Source organism: Sciurus carolinensis, chromosome 15, assembly GCF_902686445.1.
Source record: "Sciurus carolinensis chromosome 15, mSciCar1.2, whole genome shotgun sequence".
Taxonomy (NCBI): domain Eukaryota; kingdom Metazoa; phylum Chordata; class Mammalia; order Rodentia; family Sciuridae; genus Sciurus; species Sciurus carolinensis.
In genome coordinates, this window is record NC_062227.1 from 62,190,665 (window position 1) to 62,214,596 (window position 23,932).

A 23,932-nucleotide genomic window follows, 5' to 3' on the forward strand; every position below is an offset into this window, starting at 1 on the left:
AACACATACCAGCCTCCATCTTTTATGTCTATCAATACAAGTATGAAAAATTTTAGGAACTACTATTACAAAAAAAAGTTAAGAATATCTTGGGTTAATATATGCTAATGATTTCCTACCACATAAATAGAAGTTCAAAAATTATATTTTATCTTACTTAAATTAGTCTATAAACATTTTGTTTGTTCATTTGGAGATATTTTTATGGGTGTATATTTCTCACAGATCTCTATGGACATTCAGGTGCATCTTGGATGTTCTGACTAGCTAGTCAATCTTACTTATCCTTGATCCCAGGATGGAATCAAGAGTCTCCATCTGAAGGAAGTGGAGGTTGATATTACTCTTTCAATTTCTAAAACTTCAGAGAAGAGAGCTGGCTTTCTCCTACAGAATCTTACTATAGGTATTTAAAAACCCGAATTCGAAATAAAGTTCATGCTAAAAGAATTGCAACTCAATTCTAGCAAATAAAGTAGTCATCCTACAACCCAGGCGCTCTCTCTCCCCTTCTTCCTAAATTAAGAACAGGAAAGGGGATGGGGAACCCCACAAGTGAGGAAAAGGTGCCTAGGTACATCTCACGCATGCAGCAAAGGATGATGGGAAAGGGAATCAGCCGGGCTCCCGCAAAGAACTAGCATTCACTCTCTCTTCTACTGATGTTATATTAGTCATAAAAACTGATCACTCAGCAATGGTCTGTAGGTCTGATCCTGTTGGAGATGATGAATTCTGCCAATCCATCTCTTCTCAGGTAGGCACCAAGCCTGTATGGTAAAATCTCACATAGGCTAAGTGTCTCAAGGCACTACCAAAACTCTTCATTTGGGGGGAAAGTTCATGGTTCAGAATATACACTCAATTACCTTAAAGCACTTAGATTTACAAAGTACTATACAGTATGTAAAGTAATTTAAATAATTATTTAATGCATTACACTCTAGGAACTCATCAAATGGACATTTTAGTCCCTGGCTTTAGAGATGAAGTTAATAACATTAAGAAAAGGTAGCCAGTTGACACAGTTGAAAGGTTATACAGATATCAGGAGACAAAGTTAAAACATACAGATCAAATCTCAAGACCAGAGTCCATTTCTAACACAGGCCACCTCTTTCAGGAGTATCCAGATGTGCCATCCCTACCTACTGTGATAAAATCATTATTCCGCTGGACCTCACACTACCACAACTCTCTGCCCAAATCACTTCATAAAGGCAAAGCATCCTCAAGTCCTTGATAGATGGAAATATCTGAACTGATACACATCTTGACTGAACATTCCCTGGTACATCAAAACATATCTTCTCAATGCAGGATAAAAAATATCACCTTCAATTATTCCACATGCCCTGGCCAACAACTGCCAACACTATCCTCTCATTCGGTGTCTTGCTTAGAAGCACATGCATTATCAAATTAAAGCACAGGACTTTTATGCTTTATTTTCCAAATGCAGGAAAATCTTTCATTGAAAATAACACTAATTCCACAGAGTGTGCAATTAATCAACATAATCATGGGGATAACTTAGCTGTTTGGGGAGGTGTGTCAAATAACTCCTTAAGGCCACTAAAGTACCACTTGAGTCACCAAAGTAATGATTTTCTGAATCAGCAATTTGTACAAGGGTCCCCTGGAGACTCGAAGGACTAAGGGCAACCCGGGATCACTCGACTTACTTCTAATGAGTAACGAACCACTGACTTTCTGTGAATAACGTCTTCATATTTCTGCCTGTCCTGTTTTATATTTTTATTGCAATTTGAGTCTGTGATGACTGGGGACAGCCAAGGCAATTAGGGATTTTCATGGCCTTGGAAGAAAATGCACAGGCATTTGAAAGGTTATTTTTTAATTTAAAAAATAATAGTTTTTTAAACATAAAATTTTAAAAAAGAATTACCTTGCAATACAGGTAGCAAAAACAAACAAAATATTGTTACTGCATTCTTAGGCAAAAAAGGATGCAGGCTGGGCGTGACGGAAGGCCTTGCTCATAGACTCTGCCCTATGGCTAAGAGGCCTTGTGGATCACAAAAATCATCACCAAGACTTTTCTTAAAAACAGGTTCCTGGGGTCTCTATTCCATGATACTTGAAGCCAGTGAGGTGGGATCTGTTCTGTCATTCTCATTTTTTTTTTAAATAAAATTCCACCAGTTATTCTAACAAGCCAAGGATCAGAGTAATGAATTAATAAACACAGCTCTGTAAGGTGACATCGGATAGAACCCCACTGGAGCTCACAACCTGCCAGGTAAGAAAGCATGAATTTCCAGTAGGTCCAGTGTATTTGAGTAGATCTTCCACACAAATCACTTTCAGTCATAAACTGTTGCCCACTGAACTGTATAGTCTGACAATCTCAAGCATAGTAAATGTAAAATCTAAAAATACCAGAACTCTGAATAAACCAAAGGAGAACAGGAAGCAGAGGTAAAGGTTTATAGTATTGTGTTTTAGGGAATCCACACAAACACTTCGTTGTCCATGCTCTGACGCTCTGAAAGTGTCCCCTCTCCATTCTACCCAAGAGTGGAATCGTCTTTAGGATGAGGATAGGTTCCAGGAAGCTGCCATGGAAGCCGCATGAACTGAACTTCAAGGGCCCAAGCACCCAGGCAGTCTCTCTGCTCATGTCCTGCTGGAAGCATGACAAACCCACACACGCGGGGAGACTGGTCCTTTCTGTCACTTTGACATTTCTGTCACTTTGACGTTTCTGGCCAGAAGTAGTAGAAAAACTTCATAGGAGTGAGACTTAGTTAAAATTTTTAGGAATCTCTAGGTGAATTTTAAGAAAACCAACAACCACATTTAAGCCCACAAATCACTTTCAGTCATAAACTGTTGCCCACTGAACTGTATGGTCTGACAATCTCAAGCATAGTAAATGTAAAATTTAAAAATACCAGAACTCTGAATAAACCAAAAGAGAACAGAAAACACAGGTAAAGGTTTATAGTATTGGGTTTTAGGGAATCCATACACTTCATTATCCATGCTGCAGAGTTACAAATTTTAGCACCAGTCATATAGGCGATTTTCTGGCCTCAGTTTTCAGGCTGAGTTCAAAACTAACAAGAATATAACAATTATCGATTTAAAAAAAAAAACACACACACACTTAATATGATACTCAAGATTACACAAAAAGTGGGGGCTGGGAGGTCATGAAAATTCTAAAATAAATTTAAATATATGTATACATACATATATACACAGATGTACTTAAGTAACATTTTTAATCCCATAGAGAAGATTGTCTGAGTGTCATTTAAGTATCAGTAATAGATAAAGGATCATTCCTCTTGACTTAGTACTCAATTACAATTGGCCTATATTCCCAAAACATACTCTACTGAGAAGTTGAGGGAAAACAGGCCAGAATTCAAATCTACTTCAGAAGATCTACAGAGTATACACAGAGTAGGAGGACTGCTAACCTTTAAGTATAGGCTAGAATGATATTTGGGGGGTGACGTCTATTCATCAAGATCAACGAGAACACAGGCCCACAAGAACCAAATATCAGGTAAACAGGCCAAAGTCCTCAGAGTCCCACTAACGTGTGGCATCGCCACCATTAAAGGAAGGTGAGAGCTCACAGATAAAAGCCACAGTCCCATGGTATGATGTTTAACAGAAGTCTCCCACTTACTGCATCTATGAGATTTTGACTGGGTCAAGAGAGGACGAAGGAAAGCAAAGGAAGAAAGAGGCAGAGGGAAGGGGGATCAGGGAGAAGAAGAGGAAGAGGAGGAGTCGCTATACTTTTGTAACAAAAGTCTACAAAGCATGACACAAGGAAATAAATATTTGCTGGGTGCCTTCTGTGTCCCATTTGCTGGATGCTAAGGAAACAATGATGCACATTACTCCTAAGGAGGTCAGTTTAGATGATTAAAATACTAAGGAGTAAAGACAACACCGTACATCAGTAAGAGGTGCCAGGGAAGAAGGAAAAGCACAGGGAGAGAGAGTCTAGAGATTTACTGAAGATGGCGGGGTACCACAGAAAGGATAGACACTTGAGATTCAACTCAAGATCATTTCATAACAGATTGTAATGGGGACTTGGTATGTGTCAGAATACAATTCATAGTTATTTGACAAGGCTAAATAAATCAAAATAAAAAAAACGGACACAAAATTTATATACAAAAAATTAAAGTAAATTGAGCCTAAAATTAGAAAGAGGTAAAAGTGGGACAGACTTACATGGCATTTGAACCCTTCCCTAGCTCTAAGCCCTTGGATTATTCCATGGTTTGAGTAGCTGGTTTGGGGTTTTTGATGTTTTTCCTTATAAACAGGAGAAATTTGCAATATAAGACAAAAGAATTATAAAGATCTAAACCACCTATTCTGAACAACAAATACAAAACTGATTCAATCGAGTCATTTCAGAGACATATAGAAATCACTTACACAAACTTAATTATTGTAGAGAACACTGCTGCTATTTTTAGGACATATTCCTAATATAGAGCTCTGATTCTCACTAGCAAGGACTCAACATATTAAGCAATGGCAGAGACCAACTCTCTCCCGCCTAGAGGCATTTGAATAGTTTGGTCTTATGACCTGGGAACAAAGAGATCATCTATGATCTGTTCTTTTAACATCTCACATTAATCAACAACAAAAGGAAAAGCAAAAGAGAACAAATATGGTTTCACTCAAACTACCATCCTCAATGTCTACAGGTGAGCAGAGCTTAATTTCACTTACAAGGAACGAAAAATGCCTTAATAAAGCATTAAGATGTAAAAATGCACTCATTTACTTTGGTGAAGCAAGTGAAAATATCACTAGCAGGGCACTGTCTACTAGAGATTACCTATTACGTCCATGACATACAACAAGTCACATTTAAGAATTCTCATGGTTTGTCCCATTATTCTATTCCCAATTTAGACAAGCAAGAGTCCTTCCCAAATATAACCAGGCAAAGCGGGACTATGAAAATACAACTGACAAGAGTGTGAAACCAACCACTTTAAAACTCAATAGTGGCATATACTTTACAAGTTATTTGAACTATCAGGCTTATCCTACCTAGCAAAAATACACCAAAACCAAAATCCTTCCAAATAAGAAAAAATTAACTTCCATGCTAGTATTAAGCTATGACTTCATAATCACTACAAATATCTCCTTAGTTGTGTTAAGAAGGAAAACAAAACAAAAACCGAAAACATCCCAAACTTGAAAAGTAGGAGTCCCGCAGAACCTGCAGTTCCAATATAAGTGACCAGCAGAGGGCGCACATGCCCCAACAGAGCTGGCTATGGTAGGCCCTCCCTAACCTCATTTAGTACTCAGTCTAACCAAATTTGAAAGGGGGTGGGGGGGTGGGGGGGATCTGTGACACATTCTATCAGTGGCAGTAATAAAACTTATGTGCTCAATTTATGGTCAGTAAGAAATACATACGAGTACACTTTATTATTAAATACCAACTTTACCAAATTTCTTAGCTGTTTCATGTAAAGTTGTTTACTTAAAAAGAACTCATTCTTTGTACAGAAGTGAGCTTATGCTAGTTTTCAAGGCCACTGTAGTTTTTATAGACCTATATGACCTACATCAGGAATTTTCCATAATACATGAATTTGTAGAGGCAAATTACTAAATTTATAATATACAACATTTTGAGGAATATATTAAATTACTCTTTGAAATGTCTTTTTAGTGTATGTATCCATATGCCATATACAAATCTATTAATTCATTTTTGCAATCCCTCAATGCACTATTATACAGTTAAACTGAAACAAATAAGTTATTTATTTTTGCACTGCTTTATGTTTGCTTGGTTACTTCTCTATTCTGAATCTCTATAATATTTGCTTTGGGGTCTCCTCTAAGTTATGTGCACATACATATGAATAGGGCACTATTTATTTGTTGAAAGAAGTTTTCCTATGATTACAAAAGTCAAAAAATTCCTCCTAATGCTTTCCAAGTTTGTGATTTCAGAAAAAAAATAAATAGCACAAACAGAAGAGAAGGAAAAAAAAAAAAAAAAAAAAAACTCATGAAAGCACCAAATTAAAACAAACATCAAATACTACATTGTTTTCTTTTATAGATAAAAATTAAATAATCCACAGGATGTTTAGTCTGTAATTTCAAATAGATTAGAATAAACCAGAGGGTCTGCACTTCAGTTTCCAAATGGAGAACGAACGTGGTTGGATAATTAACTGCCACTGTCTATCCACCCAAATGACCATTCGACCTCACCTCTACTCACCAAACAAAAACAATGAAGCCATGAAACATCTCCATCAGGTGACTTTTTCTAAAAGCATTCTCTGCAGACTTGAGAGATGAACTTAATTTACAGCATCTACGAACCAGGTGGTTTGGGTTACATGTAGGTCATGATAAATAATACGCATCCTTTGGAGGATGTGGCTATACCATTTCTGCATAAGTTAAAAAGACGATGTCTTATTATTCCTAAGCACTCAATTCTGAACTGTTTGCACAATCTGTTAAGTCCAGGCAAATTTAAATGATTCTGACATGCAGCCTGCTAAGGCCATTGACGAGGATAATGCCTCTTTACGTGGGTAAAATTTTGTGGCATGTAGGTCACTCTCTTAAGGGGAATCAACTGTGTGTCTCTCCTTTGCATTTCCACCACAATCCTTCATCCTGCAGCCTGGAGCTGAGAGTGAAATGCAAGAAAGGAGCCGAGTGCTCAAAGCAAAAATCTGCTTCCAGGACAATCCATTATATCTGACAAGTTAAATGTTCCATGGTAGGCCATATGGCATCAGAGCAGGCCCGACGATGGAAGAGGGGAACTCAGCAAATGCATCACAATTAAGGAGTTTGGCTACAGACTTTACTTTGAATTACTTCTTTTTTTTTTTTTTTTTTTAAACCAAATTTTAAATGTCATCTCCCAAATTTTCAATTGAATCCCTTTGATGAGACCATTTTTAGAGATGCTCCACAATTTTGTATCTCATGATCTGGGTATTAAAATCTCAAAGTTAAGGTAGACATGGCCATTTTTAACAAATGAAGTTTTAAAGCAGAGAACCTATAGCCTCAGTTTTTAAAATTTCAAGACAAACAGTATGTGGACTTTAGCTGTTCACTAGACTAGAGTATTTAAATGAAATTGGTCATCAGATTGGAACATTTAAATGAAATTGATAGAGCACTAAATGAAACCAGTTTCCACTCTAAACTCTAAAATAATCTTAAAAGCTGTGCAGTCACAACTGCATATTCCCAGTTTTCCTGTGATCTACTTAATACCCCCACCAAATGAATAAACTGAAGACTGCCACAGCTGAATTTATGTCCTCCTACCATGGCACCAAAAGCCTTCCACTGCTAACATCACATCCCACAGACAATCTTACAGGCACTCTAAGTCACTCTGTGAAAACTGAGTTGCCTGAGACAACAAATGTCCATTTCTAGGGACAATGTAAGATAAACTAATATTAATATCGTAATCAAGGTATGTATTTGTTAAGTTAAGGCAGAAGAAGATGAAATATAATGATCAAAATGGTTACTATAACATGATACGCTATGTTACCATTGTTTTAAATTGAAAAAAATAAAGTCACACAATTGTTCTTATTTATCCCACAGAAAAATCAGGGGAGAACTGGACCTGTAATAAAAGCTGGAAAAGCTTTCTATGGAAATGCTCACGCTCATCTGACCCAATGGTAATTTTATCAACTCCCTCACTTCCTGGAGATGACACATTCATAAACAGATTATATGGGTGTGTGTGTGTGTGTGTGTGTGTGTGTTGCCAGATGTGTAATAATGGATGGGCTCTAAGCAAAGATTGCCCTTTGGGTAATCACACTGGCTTGGAAACATGAAACTCACAATGATAAAGAAACATGCATACATCTTTCCAAAAGAGGAGCCACCAAGACCCATTTCCCTAAACTACTTTCATTCTCCATTTCTCCAGAGGGTCACCATTTCCCTCAAAGCCACCAGCTTTGCCTTAATTAAGAATAACACTGTTTCAAAGAGCATATACGCTTTATAAACGTGGATCATTTTGCTTCCAGTTGAAAATTATGTACACATTTTTCTAGTGGTCTTAAAGTTGGCATTTGTTAAAGATTTAATTGTAGACTTGATTTGCATCTCACTCACTTATTTCTTAATATAAAACAATTTATTGAATTATGGAAGATGGTATATGAGTTAATTGGTCATTTGTATTAACGGTGTATTATTATATGTCTGTATGTACATATACATATTGTTTGTATGACATACACATGCACATAACATAGAGACATACAGACATGCTCTTATGAGAGTCATCATAATCCTCATAAGGAGGTATCATAATTAATATCATCAATTCTTTCATCTAACATGTGAGCAAAAAAAAAAAAAAAAAAAAAAAAAAAGACTCAGGGTGGTTAATTTATTTGCCTTAATACACACAGCAGTGAAAGAGGGACAAGAGCTTCAGTCCAAGCCTACTTCTCTTATTGGCATTACATTTTGCCAGGCCACACCATGTATTACCTAAGGAAGAATGACCAGAGAGAACACACAGGTACTTCTCTGAAATGCAAGCACATGTATCTTATACATTTCACTTCCTATTTAAGAAAAGTAGCCAATTTTTTTGGAATTCTGTTAAGTGCCCAATTGGAAAACTAAGCCAGAATCCTTCACTTGGGTGTGCTAGGAGGAATGAACATATACCCAACACTCAATTACACTTAAGCACACCCACGCACATTTATAAAATGTAGCCATGCACACCTCAGCACCAATGGAGCGCACTGGGCCACTGTGTGCTGTAGATCCTATTTCTGTGTATCCAGACCCACATTTTTATTACTAATTAAAATGTCCAGATGGTAAAATAACACCTGATCCGAGGGGTTTTTCAGTACACTGATTGTCAACGCTCAAGTCCTACATTGTTAAGAAATTGGAAAGACTGGCTTCTCTGAGTTTTTTAGAGACTGTTTACAAACCATCAATGAAAGGCAGTTAAAACTTTAAGAATTTAAACACAAAAATGCCCATCTTAAAGTATTTACCAAGAAAAATAGAGAATGATCTGACATTTCAAATCATTATCATTAAAAGAAAGCTTCTAGACCCCACCAGAAATCATCAGATCATAGCGACATCAATGTGTTTTAGGAGGAAAAATCCAAAACAGAGGAAAAGAATGAGGTTAGAGCCCTTCACCTCCCACATTTCATGAGGCCTTATCTCTATGACTTTTATGTTTATTAAATATATTTATTTGTGTTCATTAAATAATAGCTAATTAAATTTTAATGTATGTGTCATTTTAGGTATTTTCTCATTTTATACTAGATACAGGTATAGACCTTAATCAAAAAGCAAAACTTTTATTATCTTAGACACTATTTTACAATCTGGATTCTGAAACTCAGGTTAGGCAGTGGCTCATGAATAATAGACCTCAGGAAATCACAAATGCTTTTAAAATGTTTAAGCACTTACTTCCTAATCCTAAGTGGATTCTTTTTTCTCAAGCAAACATTTTTGCAAATATTTAGGCTGCTTTGATACGCAAATGTTCTCCCAAACATTTCCACCAGCCAGCCACTGAAATCTCTCTACAGACCCCAACCAATGGGAAAGTTTGCAAGGGAAATACAAGAAGCAACTGGATGGGAACACTGGCAGCAGCGCTGGCTTCACTGACCACAAACAAATGTTGATTTTGTTGCAATACCTGAAACAAAAACCTTTGGACATCCCCGTGAAACAACTGCCTTTACATTCTCAGTCATGGGGCTGTAATTCTTATTGACTGAGGCAATAGCTTCCGAGGAGGGTAAAACTGATCACCCACAGGTTTCCTATTTCAGAGTCCAATAACTCCAGTAAATGTGGCTTACTGCTGGACAGTGAGAAGCTCATTGCTTTAACAGGAAAATGCCCACAGGAATTAACGTGTACAAACCAGGAAACAGAAAAGGCAACAAATTGTGCCAGGGCCAGGGTCGCAAGTGTTAACAGGTATGAAGCAAGGACAACACTTCCAAAACTGTTTTGCCAAAGAAACAAACCAAGGGTGACGATGCCTCTAAGGCCATCTTCACAACGCAAGGAACAGTTCGTGAAAACCCAGGTTTTTGGAAGTAAAAACTGGAGGGGGGCACATTCAAAACTAACTTGTAATGCAGCATGGTTAAGACTCTTGTGAGTAAGACCAGTCTCCAGTACTCACTCTCCGTTCTATTCTCTACTCCAAAACACTCTCAAAACCTGCTTTTGGACATGATGGGTTCCTTGAGAACAGATCAGCAGATCTTACCCCAGGGTTTCTCCGGTTTCCCCAGGCACCTAAGCCCCCAGAGGCTGGCCACACTGAAAACAGCAATTCCAGGTCTCTGCCGGCTGACACCACGGGAGGCATTGCTTGCGAAAAGGTATGAGTTGGGATGCAATGGAGAATTTGGTGGGAGGAGAAATGTTACTGAATTTATCAAAGCCAGCAGAACATTCTGCTCATGAAATTAAAAGGAGCTGCTTGTCGGCCACTAACCTGCTGATCCCCACTCGCTGGCTCACCTCTGCCAGCACGCCCTCACTTTCACATATTACAAGTGGTCAAGGATTTCATCAGATGTGGTTTTGACAACAACAGCAAAGTGCCTAAAGCCACAGGTTTGAAATTGTGCCCCAGATACAGATTTGGGGAGAAAAAAGAACCAATCACAGCAGGAAGCTCTTTAAAGGAAAAAAAGGAAACATTATCTTGAGCAGTTACTCTGCACTTAGTTGGACTGTATGAAAAGAAAATAAAAAAGCTCTATAAAATGTCAGAATTAACCTATCGTTTCAGATTGCTTACAGGTGAAATTCTACCATCTGGATGGGCAGTTTGCCCACAGAAGAAAGAAAGAAACTAAATGGGGGGAAAAAAAGCATAAAACCTTCTACCTCCTATTTTAACACAACAGATTTTGAAGGAGAGAGCACAGAGCTGCCACAATCTCCAAGCGTGGACACACACCCCACGTGCACACACATGCACTGTCATGAGCCAGTGTTGAAAAAAAAGCAAGAGACTGAAATAAAGTCTGGTTCTTGGAACTTTGAGAGATTAATAAGGGATAAAAATCTAGTCACTCCTCATTGTATAAGAGGGGGAAAGATTCATTATAGAGTCCTCATTAAATAACTGATGATGCTTTCTATTATACAGAGTATTCTAAAAATGAAGGTCCAGCATATTAAACTTTCTGTCTTCCTTTAATAAAGCATATCTGTATTCTTTATTTATGCTGGGCTAGCAACTTTGGGAATTACAAGTTAACTTTAAATAAACAGGAAACTGCATCTTAGCAACCCCCAGAAGTTCTTTTGTAGCATTTCAGAATGAAAATACTTATAAATGTTACAATTTATAAGGAAATAAATTTTTACACTCCCTTCTTAATCCTTATACAAACTTTTTTTTTTTTTGCTTTCTTTCTGAAGTATCTGTGTCAGCAAGAGAGATTTGCTTTACCAATAATCAGTTTTTAACCTACAGAGCAAATATGAAATCAGGTCAGCACTCTTTCAGTTTTTCTTTACAACCTTGAGGGCGAAATAAAACTTTTCCCTTTAACTTTGGGCTACAATGACAGGCACGGTACCAGGTTGGCACCAAATGGCTATTTGCCAACCTAAAGTTCCACAATTTGAAAGCAACACGCAAAGGGTTTATGAATTCAGAGCTCTCTGCACTGTGTGTCGCTATCTGTGTTGTGGGGTTTCTGGGTATCCATTTTGATTGTACAGTGTGTTACATTTGAAGCACAACACTAAGCCAGAAGTGTTGAGTGAGAGAATTATGAACACATTCTCAAACTCTTACATTAAACCACAAAAGGAATAGATTATAAAGAAAGGGGGGGAAAAGCACTAAAAAAAAAAAAAAAAACCTACATCCAAAAAAGAAAAAAAAAAAAAAAAGAAAGAAAGAAAGAAAAAGAACAAACCTACCCTGAATAGAGAAATCGAATGCTTGGTTTTCTTTCGACCCTATGGGCAGCTCGCAGAGGAAGGCACCAGGAGATCTAAGCCCAAATACGTGACGAAGATTCGCCAAAAAGCATCTGGATGAATAAACTGTTGTGGCATGAATTTGCCAGCTAGAGGACAGAACGCAACACGCTGGGGCTTGGCCGTCCTAACATGTTTTACTATGTAAATTTAAATAGTCTTGAAAGGGAAAAGCAAAGAAGGGAAAGGTGGAAGGGTTTTTTTTGTAAATTAAAAAAAAAAAAAAAAAGTTTGCCAGAAATTATCACACTTGGGTCACAAATAAAAGTACTTTCATTGCTATCATTAAAAAAAAAGAAGAAGAAGAAGAATCATCATCTAGTTCTTAGGCTAACACTCATCACATGTTTCCTATGATGGAAATTTAGGGGGGTGGTTTAAAGAGTTAAAGACTCCCTACCATTAATTTGCATCTGGTGCTTTTAGTGTGTGTGTGTGTTTTTTTCTTCCCTGAAAAGTTGGCAGAGCCGCCGATTTTCCATAATGCAAGCATTTGGGAATTGTGAGCGGAATGAAACCGATCCAATCTCCTGACTGCGACATGAATTTTCATTAATTACAACCTTGTCAGCAAAAGCATTATCAAAGCTGAATATGAAAATGCTAATGAGTCCTCATTTGCATATTTTTCTTTGTTGGAATGTCATTAATTATTACATTTTATGATGATGAATGCAGCTGTCGAAGCTCTCCGATGCATAATTAGCCATCAGAATGCCAGGAGCCGATCAGCATTTTTGGGTGAAAAAAAACAAATTTCACTTCCACTCTCGCCCATCCCAACACCACCAAACACACTCACACATACATACACACACACACACACACACACACACACACAGAGCCCTGATGACGACAGTCCCGAGGCTGGACTTTGGGGAAGTTGAAAGGGGCTAGGTTAAAGGGAATAAATTTCTGCTTTAAAATTATTTTGTTTTTAGCCGATAACGGTCTTATACAATGGAAGCAGTTCTTAATAAAAAAAAATCGTTATTCCAGCTTAATTAATGCCATGCTTAATTATAACACCATGATGTCAGCGGTTTTAATTAAGTATTGGCTCCGTTACAAAAAAAACTCCTTGCTGCAGTAAGAGTCACAATACACAGATTTGTGCAAATCATTTCTGTGATTTTTGGTCTTCCTTGGTTCATGAACTATTCAGATATTAACAGACAGCATGAAAACTCCATGCATACACGCGTGCACAAAAGCACACGCACACACGCTCACACACGCACACAAGCAGAGCAAAGGGGGAACCTTACTTCCCTACCACATTACTTGGAAGACTTCAGAGCTTACCTACTTGACCACTTTTTTGAGCTAAAGTGTAAGTGAAGATGACAAAACATAGCTCATCCTCTCTCAGCCGCTGGGAACGGTGTTTATAAGTAAAAAAAGAAAAACAACACAGAGCAGATGGGACCATTACACATGACCAAACCAATCAATCACAGATGAAGGGCCCAGGTGCAGCGCAGCCGTGCAACAACGCACCATTTCACAGTCTGTCAGACACACACACACGGTCGTCCATGAGTGACCCTCCTCAGCTCCCCCCGGACCTCATCTGGGGCGCTGCGCCCCTCTCGCCTGCCTACGCTCCAACTGACGTCTTCATAATCGCCCTGTCTTTCTATCTGCTGTGGCTCCCGTGAAGAGAGGAGGATGGAAGGGGTGGCGACTGGGGGTGGGGGGGCTGGGGGGGAGGAGAGATAAGGACAGGGGCTCGCATCATTGTCGCTTAGGAGTCCAGTCTTCCTCCTGCCATCCCCGTGGCCCCTCCCCCAAACCACCATCAGAATCGCTTCTCTAACCATCATTAAGCTCATTAATTTTTAAGGGTGACTGCTTGGTTGCTGCACCCCAACTGTCTGCCATTAGAAATAGAAATTTTGTTTGTGAGTTTCTTGCTTGTGAGGAAGAAAGACGTGTGTCACTCCACAAAGTCACAATTAGACTGATATGTTTAGAAATTAATTAACTGGAAGCAGTTAGTAACACTTTCCAGTTCCCCCCACCCCATGGGTTAAATGAAATCCTAGTTACCCAAAAGCTTCTAAGAAGCCAACTTTGTCTCAAGATTTTGTGTTTTAAATCATTTCCATGGCCTCTGGCATCCTATATAACAAACTCATCCAGGAATCACTGAACCCAGATCGACTGTACATCTGCAAGGGTCATAAGTTTACACTAGCAACATAACTAAAACACCAACTTAAACACAAACAGTTCAGGACAGGCTGCGCTCTGGTTTTAAACTCAGAAATCCTATTTCACAGCCTAACTTTCTGTGGTTTTCAGCTTTCCTTTCAAAACAGAAAAAAAAAAGAAAGAGGGAGAGAGACAAAAAGAAAAAGAAGGAAGGAAGGGAGGAGGGAGGAAAGAAAAGAAGTAGTTAAAATGGAACAACAGTACCCACCACTGTAGCCCATCCACTATGTATGAAAAAAAAAAAAAATCTCATCACACCACATCAAAAAATAAATAAATAAATAAGATTGGTTTTATTGATGCAATGAATTCTTCAGTCATATATTCCTTCTCAAACCTAGATGATTTATTAAAAAGTTTTTGAGATCTTCTGATACAGCACAAATATTATAAGGATTCAGTTTTATTTACTCAAAGTATTGAAAAGTGGTATCCTCCCTAGCTTTAAGGGATGACTGCTCATCCAAAGGGTGATTACATGCTCTCAACAAATTATCATTTATTTTGCCCATTTGGAGATGAGAAGGAGTTTAGAAAGCACTCAAACCCTACAAAGAACAACTATGTGACTGCAAAATAGCTTAACGGATTTATGTCCAAAAAAATGCTCATGACATTTTAGGCTTTACTGCAAAATTTACACTGAGAACAAGAAAAAGTTAATCAAAATAGACCATACAATCCAGCCACTCTAAGGATTAAGTCAAGTATCATTTATGTGCAGTTTCATGTTATGGTAGAAAAATAGAGAGTACAGGCCAAGTTGGTGAGGGAGTGTCCTACCTAAAATCTGCATGCCGTTCCATTTACAGGCAAAGGCAATTTTACAGAACACTAGGCAGATTGGATTCATTGAAATGAAAGCTTTGTCTCTTAGCATGGGCCCTACCATCAATTCAAACATGTTCTCAAAATGGTTTGATGATGCACTTGTTTTTTACATTTTTTTCCTTCAGTATTCAGTATTCTTTCTCATTTCTTTACCAATGAATCTTTCCTTTGGAAACTTTTAAACATTTAAGTAGTCATGAATCTTTCTGTTCCCCAATGTGTCTTAGAATTTTTATGGTTAGTCCTTGTTAACAAGAACCCCATCTCTGAACTCTAGGGGTAAGAAAATAAATAAATAAATATATTAAAATCTTCCATAGCCATGCAGAAAGGATCACCTCATGTTTTGAATGTGTACTTTTTTTTTCCCTCAAGGAACAGAACAGACTCTACACATTTGCATTAATAAATTTCTATTTTCAAGCTCAATAGAAATTGCAGTACAAAAAGCAGATGTGTACATTGGATTCGTTCAAATTAAATTTCCAAAAGCAGAGCCTATTCTAGCTCAAGATCAAAGGAACTAAAACATGATCTCCTCCCCCTTCCCATATAATTACAGAGAGTTCATTTCTTTTGTTACAATGAGCACAACAGGTAAATCTTAAACCTGAACGATAATGATCAGGTGCTACAGCTCAGCTTTGCTGGGTTGCTGAATCGCTCTATTCAGCGCCCCTGCTGTTTAAACTACCACTCGATGGGAAGATGGGAAATGCCTAACGCTCATCTCAACTTTATTCTTGGAGATTCGTTTCCTTTCCAATATCAAGACCATGCAGAACATCGGAGGTGGACACAACCCATTTTACAACACGTTTGTTCTGAAGGAGGAGCACATCCATCCTAAAATGCACATCAAAAAAAAGATGACATCGGTTAAGAGTCCTTTATTGGTAGGCTACCTAAAACCTCTTTTGGAAGTAGATGGGGTATAAATAATAAATAAATGAGGAGTGACACTGTTATGAAATGTCATATCCCAGCAGTCCTGTGAAAGGACAAGACCCTGGGGAGGGAGAAGAAAGAGATGCGACCGCAGAGTCATCCAAAACTGAGGTTTGAAAGAAAATCTGTTCCACTTGGCATGATTAGCATGATCTATTTCTTTGGGGAATGTAGGTAGAGAGAGAACAAAATTTAAGTCAAAACCCACAAAAACAGAGAAGTTGGGAGAGATCACCCTCTAGGCTGAACCATCCTCAAGCCCGACTATACTCTATGTATATTTCCACCTCCCTTTTCAAATTCCCGGTGCCTCATTGCATCCTTTGCTGCCTATAGGCATCTGTTCCCCTCTAATTATTTGCCATTTAGAAAAACTCTGCTTAAATTCCTTGTGCATCTGGCCCTTGCTTAGTGTATATTTGTGATGCTTAAATATGGTGCTTGATATTAGAACAGCCCTGCATGCAAGTATAAAAACTTTCCCTACCCAGAAAAAAACATTTCAATATCATCTCCTCCCAAAGTCCACACAAAGCAAATTCAATATTACCAGTACTTTACAAAATAAATACATGATCCTATGTACATCACACACACACCCGCGCGCGTGCACACGCACGTCTCAAAGATTTAGTTGCTGGAAAACAAAGCTGCTTCTTGTATGTCTCCCAACCAATGTTCTCATAATATAATGTCAGCAATAATGTTCTTCCCAAAATAGAGTCTTTACCTTTTAAATAGCAAGGGACTCCTGAATTAGGGAATTATTTAAGTTAGGAACTCCTGAGCTCCTGGATTATATTTTGCTGATCAATCAAATGAAATATTATTACTTTGCATGAAAATACGCTTTATGGACATCCACTGTTGAGAAAACAGGGATGGGGAGGACTTGAAAATTAAGATACCAGTAATAAAAAAAAAAAAAAAATCAAACAGGCTTAATTCTTCCCATCTCTTCCACACATCTCCTTCTCCTTTCTCATTCCTTCATTATTTCACCCATCTTTTTTCTCTCTCCATAGTCCCTTCCTTAAAAAAGAGCCACCATGTAAAGGAAAGCACTGGACTAGGAACATGGACACATGGCTTCTACACTTAGTTTTGGCAATAACTAGGTGTGTGATGGGCAGCTTCCTCATCTGAATTGGAGTAAATAATTCCTAGGCTCCTGTGAGGAACAGCACGTATTTGGGAGTCAAATCCCCTATATTTGAATCCTAGATCCACTTCCAATGAATTTATGACCATGGCAAGTTACTATCTTGATGCCTCCAATTTCTTAATAATAAAATATGACAAGTCATAACATCTACATCATGTGGTTATTGTGTAAAATAGGGAAATAAATAAATAAATATTTATTTATTTATTCCTTATCATCTGTCTTCCACCATAATGGAATTTTCATGCAGAAAGTAAGTCACCTCAATCACTGCTATATTCATATAGCCTAAAATAGTGTCTGGTATATTGCATGGAGCTGGGTGGATGGATGGATGGGCAAAATATTCTGTAAATCAATGGTTATAAGACTAAACTATGAAATACCAGGTATAATTTTATATTGGGCTTACAAGGCATAATTTCATATTGGAAACCTATAAAATGAATACTTGCCACGTCAGAGGCAAAATAACTCAATTTTGGGGAATAGGGAGTGGAGTGTTCCCACTCCATACAAGAAAACTCTCCAAATATGTCATCAGTGAACACTGACTGGTTAAAACCAACAGGCAATGTTGTGTTCTCTTTTTGTTGATTGATTCATTTTATTTATCTTTATCATACTAGGCCCAGAACCTATCGCCTTGCACATGCTAGGAAGGCACTTCACCACTGAGCTACATTCCCAGCCCCTTCATTCCCTAAACCTGCCCACCCCCCAAAAAAAGATACATCCCTTCCTCTTTAAAATAAATAAATAAAAGCCTGGCATAGCTTCTATGACAGCACATTTTTCCCGCCATTCCAGGACCATGAGAATCTTTTAAACATGAGGACTGAGGTCCACCTGTTACTCAACTTCAAAGCAATCTCACACCTTCTACTGGCATCCAGAGGATGAAGAACCTCCAACCACAGACCTTCCATTTGGGCTCTTCTGAAGTTCACCTGCTGAAATCCAACTGCCTATTTTATATCCTCATCTGAATGGTTAAAAGTACCTAAAACTTAACACCAAACTCATGACCTCCTCCTTTCAATCCAGACATTTTCTAAGGCTCCCTGGAGTTTTACAGAAACTGAAAAAGAAATGACTCAACACATATTAAAAGAATCTCCTACACCAAGTGCCTGTCCTAGATACATAGACCTCATTTAATCCTCATTCCATGCTCTGAGGTAGATGTCATTATCTTTATTTTTCAATGTTTTAATTTAAAATCTTTTAAAACAAATTTAAGTGCTACTGAGATCCAGACCTTAGTGCATGCTAAGCAAGAGCTCTACCACTGAGCTCTGAACACTCCAGCTCTGATCTTCATTTTTAAGAACAGGAAAGCTCCCAAGAAATTCCCTCCATATTATCACATACCATGGCATTCAGGCTACATGACTCAGAATCGAAAGGGTGAACACCACTTGGTGTTGGGAAACAATCCTGTTCCCTTAGTTTGAGCCTTATGATCTATATAAGGGGTTGTTGCTCCATGAGTCTCCTGATTCATAATGGAGATTTGGTGAATCAGTAACATGATAACTCAGGTAAAGAAGGGGAAAATATATAGCACCCTGTCAGTGAATCAAAGTAAGACAACGATAAAGGAGAAACCTTACAGAAAATAAACATCCAAAAAGTAAAAACTAAATGAAAACTAAAAACAAAGATATTAAATATATTTTATCAATGAAAAGCTACAATGATGCAAACTTTTTACATGAGAAGATATTTCTATAGTATAAAACAGAAACAAGATCCCTAATTAGCCCAAGGAAGTCATATAGGTAAAAGACATTCTTAGCAGAGATGGTCAAGAGAACATGATCTCACGTACAGGCTGAATGTATCTGAATGGAGCCCCAGGCCCTGTGAAACACCAGGAGCCTGAGTTTCAAAGACTTCTCCGCTTCAGAAGAGCTTCCACCTTTTTTATCACAACTCCTGAAGTCCCCATTCCTTTGGCTAGCTCCATCATTAGGTCCTCCCACCTCCAAACGCTGCAGATGCCACTCTTTGGATTTTTTTTTGGGGGGGGGGGGTGCTGGGGATCGAACCCAGGGCCTTGTGCTTACAAGGCAAGCACTCTACCAACTGAGCTATCTCCCCAGCCCCAACTCTTTGGATCTTGACATGATCTATCACTATTAAAGGTCAGCCAGCTCAGCTGTCCACAGGCAGGTACTGGCTGGCTGTCTCCTCAGTGAAGATCTCTGCAGCTGGATTTCCTCTCTGTCCGTGGTTGCTCCCTCTTTTTCCCAGACAGAGGGAGCTAGACAAGTTGACCTTAATTGTTAAATGGCATATTTTTATATAATATTAACACTAGAACATTCATCCCCCATATCCACAGTTTTAGGCCTTTGATGTCTCCAGCTGTCAGAGAAAAAATATTTTTCTGGCAGATAGAAAAGTGAATCAGACGTCCTTATCTCTATCCATCACAGACAGATCCTGTTTCATGTTCTGGCTCACTGGAGAGGATGTCTCTCTTTCAGCACTCACCATGCCAAACCCACCCTGATGTGGTGTCAGAAGGAATTGGGAGAAGGTAGGAGAGGTATAATGGGCAAGGGGCAGTTCACCTTTTGACTCTTACCTGGAGGCCACTCCCTGGTGAAGGGCATAGTTTCCAATTTTTCCAAGAGCAAACTGGGACTTATAAATACTTAACGTCTGGGCTCCCAATTCAAAAAGGACACTTGCTAGCCACACAATCCTCTCCTCCTGAAGATAAAGGAGTGGTCCGACATTACACAGCAACTAAGCAACAAAGTTGGAGATCCACCCCAACTCTACCGCCTCTACTGCCAAACTCTGAGCTCCTCCTGCATCCACACTTGCACAGTTATAGGAGGAGAACAGCACAGGAAAGAGTAGAGGGAGGAGCAGGAGGAACACTGGAGACGGGTTGTAGGAGAGAAGAACTGAGTTAGAAAAACTTCACAGACTTAAGTTGTGAAGTTCCAACTTAAGTTCCAACCCAGCAAGCACTGGGAAGGCCGTTGGGACTCCACTCTACAGAGGTGCTGGCTGGGGCCTGACTTGGGTCCCAACCTTCACATCACCCCAAGGGACTTACAGTTAGTGATCTATGAATCACACTTTGACAATCAGTACCAGAGAGCAGGGAATCCATTAGCACATTTTTAAGCAAAAGGAAGAGGAGTCAGCAGAGAAAGAGAAGATGAAAGAAAACAGTTATGGGGACAGTTCCCAGGACAGGTAAGTTAAATAAACTAGAATGTGAAATGAAGAGCTCAATCCAAAGAATGAAGCAGGTGGATATTTTCTTCTAAGACATGGGGGACATAGACACTAGCTGGAGTTTAGTGGCTACTATGGGATCAACTAACTCAAATCAGGCAACACATTTGAGAAGGCTGATATCCCTTCCAAAATTCTAGAACCCGGATTCACTTTGTTACCACCTTCCTTCTTCTCTAAGGACTACTTAAACCTTTTGGGGTGTTGGATTTTGATTGAATAGTGAAAACCTGGGGCAAAGAATATTGTGGTAGGAGAAAAAGATGGACTGGGCCAAGGTCGCCTCCACCGGCAGCCCAAGGCATCCAGTGTTAGACTGGAAGTACTAGTAGTGTCTCCCAGGAGTCAACAATTCTTTGGTTTCTTTGTGTCACAAATAGGAATTCAAAATCACTCATGGACAAACAATTAAAGTCAAGGGGTCACCCAAAGATGGAGCAACTAGAGAAATGAGAGGAAATAAAGTCAAAGCAAGTCAACGGAAAAACTCCTTTAGAAATTTAAGCTTTCCTCATTCACAAATGGCAAAATTCTCTGCCGCATTGGACAGAAGTTTGGCTCTACTTTTGCTCTTAAGCCAAGTATGTGGCACAGGGGATGAAGAAAACTGTGGCAACCTGGGGCTTGGCACTACGCCCCACACTACCTAGGGAGGTGGCCTTGTCAACCCTGTGACACACACACGACAGGGAGACCACCGAGTCAAGTGGCTGAGCCAGGATGCAAACTCATATCTGAGTGAGTGTGGAAGCAGGGTCTCCCAAAGAAAGGAACATAGATTAACAAGCTGCCAGGGAAATCCACTGGTCCACCCACTCCTCTCCATGGAGAATAGGCGCTACTCTGATCCTCCTTTAATTCAGATTCTCAGAATTGTTCCTAAGTGTTTTCCTACTATTTTGCTCACATTTGTCAAAGATCGTAAATTAGTTGGGAACATGGACCTGAATTCCACAGAGGAGTCTAATTTCAGGCCAGCAGTGTACTTGGCAAATATAAGTCCTGGCCAGATGCATACATTTCTACTAATGAAGCCACAGGTCTATACTCCCCAGCCTCATTCTCTCTTAGTAAAGACTAATGATGACAATTTTTCCCTTGACTTTTAGAATCCTTAACCATTTTTCCTGTGAGGTCTATTTCAGCCTCTCCCTCCCCCTCTTCCTTCTTCTCCTTCAATGCTTGGGATCAAACCAACCATCTTGTGCATAACAGGCAAGTGTACTATCACTGAGCTACATCCTAGCTCTTTCTGTGAGATCCTTTTAAAAATTACTATTACTAGTGTATAACATTATGTTACTATATATAAAAATGGAATCAAGGGGGGGGGGAGTAGATGGCCATTAGCACAGTAAACCTTGCTTTCTGCTTATATGCATTCACTGCAAGTTACACAGTATCTTATAATTTTTACCTGCCCATCTGCCTGCACTGACCAGGGAAATAAAGCTTGCTGGTTAAAAATACACACTTTGGAGTCTGGCAAATCTGTGTATAAATTCCACAAATGTCACTAACCAGAGTGGGACTTCTGTCTGGATTATTTTATTAATCTTTCTGTTCATCACTTCCCTTATGGGTAAAATGAGGATAACAAATGTTTCAGAAGATAAAATATGCAAATAATAGCACAATGTTTGGCACATAGTGAGAGCAAGGTAACTAGTAGCTGTCATTACCAGATTAGGATAATATCAATAAACATCTATGGACCTTAGCAATTCACATTATTGACAGGCTTGGATTCACTATTTAGGGCTGATGGGAGCACAGAGTTACTCTGCTCTTACAAGAACAAGCAAGCTTTGTATATGTACTGCAGATATAAAGACTAGGCCTTGATGAGGGCTGTTTTGAAAATGCATGCATGCCTTTGGAGACAGAGAATAAGAGACCAGAGAGATGAATGTCTTTCCAACGTGTCCAATTGTGTGAGCTCCTGATGACAGTAAGGTCTATTCAAAAAAAGCCCAACGTATATTCAACTTTAGATATTTCTTTAGTAAACAAAAAGGAAAAACATGTCAGCTCCATGGTTCCCAAGGCTTTTTGCTTTTGCTATATTATTTTTGGTTCCACGCAAGCCTCCTTGGTTTTATGACCTCTTCCCTCTGCACTGTTCTCTCTGCTGGCGTCCCCATGTGCCCAGTCATCCATGTGCATAGCACTGACAGAGCCATTTCCTCTTCAGCTCTAACCCTGGAGTCATTTTCCAGTCCTTTACCCGCTAACACTTAGAGCCATAATTCCTACCCACTTGCAACTTTTATTCTACAGGAAACAAAACAAATCAGGCCAGGACTGTCAGAGCGTAATGTTTTTTCAAATACTACTCATACATGGAATAGTTTCATTCAATGCTCTTATGATTATAGCACAAATTCAAACAAATCTTTCTCCATTCACTGGGAACAACTATGTTTCTCCTGCTTCTACATTCTGACTTCTAGTATCTTCATTACTCTTTATTAATTCTACCACAAGTATTTATTAAATTACTTATTTATAATAACTAATTTTGAGTAACAAGCTAATATCCAGTTTTAATCACAATGTGGAATACTTATTTATTGTTTATTTGTTTACGTAGTAAAACTTTGAGAATTTTTTTCTGCTTAATGATATTGTTCAAATGTTCTAAGGAAGGATTTTGGTTCTGGCAATGTGTTGTAAAACCAAGAACACAGGACAACTCCTCCATACTGCTCACCTCTCAAGTGACCTCTGTAACATTAGAGGTTAGCCTTCTACTCCTGGAAGGAATTTTTCCGGTAAATTTGAACTGAACTTCAGTATTTTCCCTCAAATGTGGTATGTTTGTTGCTTATCCTAATACCTGATACAGGGTGAGTGCTCAACAAACTCAAATTAGAGATAACTTCTGACTTTCCCTGTAAATGCTCCAAGTTATCAATTATTCTTTCTGCAATCATCAACTCAGGACTGGAAATGACTGCAAACACATTTTTATTAAATAGTCTTTGATTTGGCTCAATGACATTGGCAAATCGGAGGCCTATAACATTTGGGCAACACATGCTTCTGGCCCATTTTCAAAACCACTAGCAACATGTTTATCATCTGCCCCTCTCCAACTTGAAGAAAGCCCCATGAGGGCAGGTATTACTTTCTACTTTGTTTCCTAATCATCCCACCTGCTTGATACATATAAGTTCCAGCTAGAAATTTGCTGAATGAATGACAACTATTGAAGAGCCAGCTTTCCGTTAAGTGTAGAGCCCCTGCCTCATGCGCTTCCTATTTCAGTACTACTTCCAGCCTCTGCAGACGTGGCTCCCCATACCTCAAACACCTCTCCATTCCATCCCCATGGTGCCTCTCTTTGCCTGTCTACAGGTTCATGATCATTCAGCTCTGAACTTCAATGTCAATTCCTCCAACTTCCTCTGTGCTATTTTCCACCCTCCAAGGGGC

The 23,932-nt window shown here is 38.9% G+C and overlaps 1 protein-coding gene across 11 annotated transcripts in view; it reads right to left on the reverse strand.

Annotated features, from left to right (window-relative positions):
* Window positions 1-23,932, reverse strand: part of Tcf4 (transcription factor 4) — a 341,168-nt gene that overhangs the window by 172,488 nt on the left and 144,748 nt on the right. The window contains exon 1 of one of the 11 annotated variants that reach the window (XM_047526181.1): window positions 12,010-12,027. The exons of the other annotated variants lie outside the window; for them this stretch is intronic. The gene's annotated coding sequence lies outside the window, so the exon portion shown is untranslated. Of the gene's footprint in view, window positions 1-12,009; window positions 12,028-23,932 lie in introns of those variants that run through there. 11 annotated transcript variants of the gene reach the window in all.